This window comes from Cyanistes caeruleus, chromosome 1, assembly GCF_971803275.1.
Source record: "Cyanistes caeruleus chromosome 1, bCyaCae1.hap1.1, whole genome shotgun sequence".
Lineage (NCBI taxonomy): Eukaryota > Metazoa > Chordata > Aves > Passeriformes > Paridae > Cyanistes > Cyanistes caeruleus.
The window spans coordinates 136024493-136031013 of NC_141701.1; the positions used below are offsets into that span (position 1 = coordinate 136024493).

The window sequence follows — 6521 nt, forward strand, 5'->3', positions numbered from 1 at the left end:
CTTTTGGATTCCTGAGCGGTGATAATCACACAAAGCTCGACAAACTTCCTCTTCTTACACTAGGCAGCATCTGCTGATATTTAAGCCTCATCTACCTGTCCATCATATCCAGGGCATTTTGCTCAGGCAAAGGGAGGAAAACAGAGCCAACTGCAGTTACAACCACCCATGTAGGTGCCAATTCTCCTTCCCCTGGCTGGGGAAGAGATGTGAACTGTGAGGTTTGAAGGACCACTTACACCTGCTTCAGCACCCAGCAGAGCTGTCAGACTGACACTGGCCCCCCAAGAGCCATGGACATGTGCCCTGGGGCAAGGGCAGCGCTGCCCCTGAGCAGCTGTGGGACCATCCAGCCAGCACAGGGGCGTTTGCAGTACAGTTACCTAATAATACAGGTTCTAAAAGTTGTGGATTCCCACTCAGCTACTTCTACAGGCTGGTCATGATTTACTGAAAACTTCATTTCACTCTGAGTAAGAAATAAAAATTGAAAATTTTTGGTATACTTGAGGGTACTCCCAGACTTATCACCTTCATTCAAATGCTGACTGGAATTAATGGATGCTTTCCAAATGAACAAAACTCTAGGATAATTAAAAACTCGAAGGGAGGGGAAGTTACCAGTGGTATGGCCATTATTTAGTACAGATTAGTTAGAAATAGACTAACACTTGCACAAGGCTGTATATGCCATCCAGAACATAAAACTCATACTTGGCATGTAAGTCACAACATTTGAGCATTTCAGTCCTTTCTGTAGCATCAATAAATATTTTGAAAGTTAAGTATTGGAACATATGGTCTAATCCTCAAAATTATGAGAATGGAGTTCAAATATTGCAGCTGAGGATTTTTTTTTTTTTTTTGCTAAAATTTATAAAATTAAGCAGAAACTGAAATGCTAAGGGTGTCCCTTATCTCCAGGAAATGAGATTTTAGATGAACACAAAATATTAAAGGAAAGCTAAAAAACTTGTGAGAGTTGGCACAGGTAGAGCACTACATAAACAGACACATAAAATTGTACTAACTCTGCCAGGCAGAGCAAAATGCTGTTTTGACTCAATAAGAAGTTAAAATAAATTGCACAAAGCAGTTGAAATTCTTTTCTTTAAGGCTGCCATATCCATGTCCTGTAAATGTGAAAATGAGGTAATCTATTAGCTCACCACTCACTGTGACATCAGTTCCCAGTTCTTACCACCAGTTCCAGCATCCCACACATTCTCCATGTCAGCATTTTACTGCCCTCAGACACCTAACAACCTTTCTTGTTATGAGTCAATCTATTACATAGCTGCTATGGAAATTTGTGGTGAAATATTTCTGCTTGAAGAGACTGGGGCTTCAGTTTGTTTCCCTGCTCTGCAGTGGCCTGGTGGCTTCCACAGGGACCTCCCAGGATCATGCACTGCCAAAGCCAAGGACTTTGTGGAGGTACAGCTGCCTGGATAACATGGCATTTCCCTCTGGGGAGCTTCCTTCTGGTCAGCAGGGTAAAGGAAAGTCCTTTTTGTGTCATTCCACCTGGCATGTGATTTGGGCATCAGTTGAATGGATTCACAAAGTCACAAGAGCAGTTTCTGTGTGACTTGAGGCAGGTGGCAGGGAAGAGGAGCTCCCAGCCTGGGGGTTTGGATCTGTGAGCAGTAATAGCAGCACGTCCCCTCTGTTGTATGTCTGGGTGAGGGGGAGTGCTGATATCTCACACTTCAATTAAAGCCAAAGTCCCAGAAGACTTAAGCTGCAAGGTCTGACCCACTTTTCTTCTGACAACACTGAAGGACTGCTTTGTAGGCTCACTTGCACTGGGCCTGCCCTGTGCCTACAGCCATAGCTCTGTGAGGAAATCTCCCAGCCACTCTATTTTCCCCAGCAGGTAAATTGTAAAGTGAATATCACAGGTGGGACACACAGAGGCAGTGTCCTCACAAAGCTATGTCTCTTTAGAAGTAGAGAGACTGCTCATGTAGTCTCTGATGAAGAAGCTCTGATGATGAATCCCCAAATTCCCAAGGCTGGCTCTCCCACCAGGGGCCGTTCCTGGAAGCATTCAGGAGATGGTGGAGAAAATGTGCAGAAATGGAAAAAACCTGACCTAGGGTGTGACTTTGGTGTCAGGGTGTGCACTGCCCAGCCACCCCCCTACTCATGATTCCCTGTTCCACACCAGGTGTCCTAGCCTGGGTGACTACACAGTGAAGCTTGGAGCACCCTCCCACCCAAAACTGCTATGCATAATGGTTGAACTGATTTTGGCTGGAGTGGGTTGGTTTGTTTTCTACTGATAATATTGACATGAGTTTGGAGGGAACTGCCCTTCAATCATTTTTCTGAGATGTTTGGGAGAGGTGTGACCCATGTAGTACCACTTCTTTAGTGCAGGAGCAGTCCTATAGATGTGTGACCTGTCTTTACCATGACATGCAGAGTGCTTCTACAGCTCTAGGAGATGTAGGATACACAAATATCTCAAATATTTTAAAAAATAACTGCACTTGTAAAGACAGACATGAAAATACAATGCAAGAGCATTCTGTAGGTGCAAATTGAAATTGCCCATCATGGTTCCACTGTAAAGGGAGTCAGCTCATTTTCATTTCTGTCTCTTAATGAGATGGTTCAGAAACTCTGCAGCATTTTCAGGCTCAGAATGACTGGGAAGGGACTCTGTTCCAGAAAATCCTGGGCTGCTGAAGTGAAGCTGGTGAAGTCAGTAGTACTAATCAAAGTGAAGGTTTGCAAAATCAAACTTTTAAAATTCACATAAGCAAAACAAATGAGATTTGTCATCTTTTCAGGGTCTCTCTAAGTAGTGGCCTTTTCTGCAGTGAATGTCATCTGTCCAGCAATGAGGCAATGCTGCCAATGTATGCAACCACTTGCATCCACCATGACTCCAAATCCAGATTTTCACAAATTTCACCTGTATGAAATAGTAGTATCAGTTTTGGGAGCCCAGCCTGCTCTGGGACTGCACATCACAACAGCCCCAGCATTGCTGTTCTCTGTTTGAGTACAGAAATGCCATTTCTATGTACATTATGATACCAAATGTCATCTTGACTACATTGAGATGAAGATTACGGAATACTTCTATTAATTGACTGCACATACAAAGACTTGTGATGTAGAGCAGCAGGTATGTGTCTGGTATATGAAGACATGGGGCTCCTACTTTCACCAGGAGCATCCCCCCCTTGTCCAGCCAGCACTGCCAACCCCATAACAGGAGTCCAGATCCCCACCCACCCACTGAGGCCAATGAAGTTGTAACTTTGGCTCACCCTGAAATTACAGCTCTAACTTATAGAAAATGATTTTGCTTTTTTAGCAACTGTCTTTGAGGTAAGTTTTTCAGATTTCCATGATATTAGCAACTCTCAATTGTTTGTTTCTAATGCAGAACCCATTTATATTTATGAAAAGGAATGTGTCAGAAAGTACCAGCAAATTATACTAAGGAAATCTCAAGATGGTTTCACAAGTCATTATTATCATCCTGTGAGGTCAGGAGGAAACCGGTTTGTTTAGTGACACATTGTTTGATTTAGCAGCTGAGTGACTCACACCAAATTGAAGATTTGTTGCTACATTGAATGCTTAATTGCAAAGATAAGCTGTGCTGTTAGTTCAAAAGATAGTGTGTAGGCTGAGATGAGCAGATGCCAAAATTGTGAAGACAATTGCTGAAGTTTGAATTACAAAGTCTGAATTGAAAGCTGTGATTAAATAAGGACTGTTCTTCATTAATCACTATTTAGGTTTCCCCCTCTTTGTTTCATTCTTTGCTTCAACAGAAGCAACACAGAGAGGACCTGAAGCAGAGCTAAATATCAGTGACTGATTTGAATCTTGCTTACATGGATCCTCCATTTCCACTATGTAATTAACACCAGTGAAACTACCCAGGTGCAAAAATAATCAGAATTTTGGCTTTATTCATTCATTTATTCTGAGATGGGTTGACAGCACACAGACCCCTCCCACCACTTCTGTGTCCTGTGCTTGTCCCAAAAGGCGTGTTTGTGAGCACCATGTAAACTGTTCCATGGAATTACTGAAGCTCCCTCTTTCCTCACTTGCTGTCTCTGCTGCCAACAGGAGCAGCTCAGCTGAGCACCGAATATGAGCGCTGGCTCACTGGTGGCAGGCAGCCGACAGGGTCATGGAAAAACCGGGATGCTGAGTTGGGTGCAGCTGGACCCCTCTTGCTGGGGCTGGGCAGGACAACAGGGAGGGGAAAGAGCCACTTCTCTTAAGAGTCAGTTTTAAAAGTGCTGGCAGAGGCTACGCTGTTTCTTATCTGGGAGCTGAAAGTCTTGTCTCTGTGTCCTGATGTCCTTGCGGATTTAGAAGGGAGGTAACAGAGATGAAGCTCTCCCTGGAGAATCGACTATGCATGTTCAGTCTTAACTTTTCATCTGGTAAATCCAGGAATGATATAAACATAACCCTTGGGGGCAGGAAAAGTGTGTTTGATCTCGAGCAGCAGGTGGAGGCAGAGGGATTTCCTCCCTCCCACAGCGGGTTGGCAGGACGAGAGGCTCCCAGAACCCCTGGGGAGCCGTGGGCTCCAGACATGCCCAAAACACCCCTGTTCACGGGAGGGGGGACAAGATGCCTCGTTGCTGCGAGCATCTTGCTTTGCTCACCAGCAGGTGGGGTAATGTCTGACACCAGCAGCAGCTTGAGGTCCAAAGCAGGGAAAGTTTAACTATCCGTGTGGGGGAGCCCGGATGCTCCCCAATCCGAGGGCTCGCTGCTGGCTGCTGCCCGCTCGGACACAGACGGGCGCATTCGCTGTCCAGATCAGGTGCTGGAACATCGCTGAGGCTGACAGAAGCAAAGATAAAACTGTGCGGTGGCGTGATGCCGTGACAGCCGCGTGTGTGCGGGGACACCGCTTGCACTGTGCCGGACCGTGCAGTCCAGCGCCGGCTGGCAGCTCCGCATCCCGGTGCTCCGGCACGCCGGGGTCCTTGGGCTGCACGGCGGGATCATCATCCTGTCCTGTGCTGTGCTGCGGGATCATCCCAATCTGTCCTGCGGGATCATCCCGTCCTGTCCTGCGGGATCATCCCAATCTGTGCTGCGGGATCATCCCGTCCTGTGCTGCGGGATCATCCCAATCTGTGCTGCGGGATCATCCCAATCTGTGCTGCGGGATCATCCCAATCTGTGCTGCGGGATCATCCCGTCCTGTGCTGCGGGATCATCCCGTCCTGTGCTGCGGGATCATCCCAATCTGTGCTGCGGGATCATCCCAATCTGTGCTGCGGGATCATCCCAATCTGTGCTGCGGGATCATCCCAATCTGTGCTGCGGGATCCCCGTCCTGTGGGATCCCCGCGTCCTCTGCTGCGGGAAACGCGTCTGCCACAACACTGCCCGCTTCTTTCTCTAAGACACCCTAAAACGCCCTCTGCGTTTCCCGCAGCCCGAAGGAGCAGGAACACGCTGATAATTGCCGGGGATCCCCAGGAAGCTGCAGCGGGGCCGTCTGGCTGCCAACCCCGCAGCACGATTTTGGCTCGGGGAAAACTAGAGGAGGTATTTCAACAGGGTTAACACGCAGTGAAAGCTAGGAACAGAAATCATCGATAAATAAATCCCGAAGCTGAAATCCTAAGAAATGGGCGCCAAGACAGACGCAGGGGTAGGTTTGTGATGCTGTGGGCACGATGCTGCGTGGCTCATGCCATAGCCCGGGACAGCACCCGGAGGGGAGTCCCTGACTGTCACCAGAAACCCAAACCTGAGCGGAGATGACAGAGCCCTTCATCTGCAGAGGGCACCCCAAGCACATCCCGTTGCTCTCATCACACCCTAGAACACAACACGCATATCAGAACTCTACGGCTATCGTAGTTTTATGGAAGTTACAGAAAATAGTATTTATTATCAACGCAAAGCCAACAGTTTCCTATTGCCTTGGGGAAGATTAAATAAGGACCCATGAGTGGGATGTAAAGAAGCAAAGAGATTATTTGATTCAGAAATCATGGATTTGGGGGCAAATTTCAAAGCAAAGCTTTTCCTTTTTCTAGGAGGGGGCACAACAGCACCGAGTGACTCATCACTCCCAGGAGGGTGAAAGCCCTCCTACCTCTCCTGTGAAAGCGCTGTCTGTGCCCAGTTGTTCCCGTGAAATAACAATATTGGCTGCAGGGCTTGTTCTCCCTTGCAAATAGATTAGGCTGCTGCCGTTTAAGCTTATTGGAGATATTGCCCTCGACTCCCAGGATTACCTTATCAGCAGCAACCAGATGGAGCGTATCAGTCATTCCACACCTGTTGATCCTACATGGGAGCCAAAAAATTAATTGGTTAGAAATGTAAAAGTAAAAACCTAAAATCATGGGGAGAAAAAAAACCAAAAGAGATTAAAGGGGGAAAGTGGGGAGGGATGGGAACTTCTTGCCTGATATTTTGCCAGCACATTTTGAAGGATGTCTTATGCAGCATCTGATGCAGTTTGCAAACGCGAGATGGTGGAGACCCCGGAGAGAAGATATTTT

At 47.0% G+C, this 6521-nt stretch overlaps 1 long non-coding RNA gene across 1 annotated transcript; it reads right to left on the reverse strand.

Moving 5' to 3' along the window:
• Positions 1-3083: 3083 nt before the first annotated feature.
• Positions 3084-6305, reverse strand: LOC147655935 (uncharacterized). The gene is made up of 2 exons (XR_015280581.1): positions 6252-6305; positions 3084-5829 (listed from the first exon to the last, which is right to left on the reverse strand). It is a non-coding gene; the product is annotated as an uncharacterized LOC147655935 (long non-coding RNA).
• Between the last annotated feature and the right edge of the window lie 216 nt (positions 6306-6521).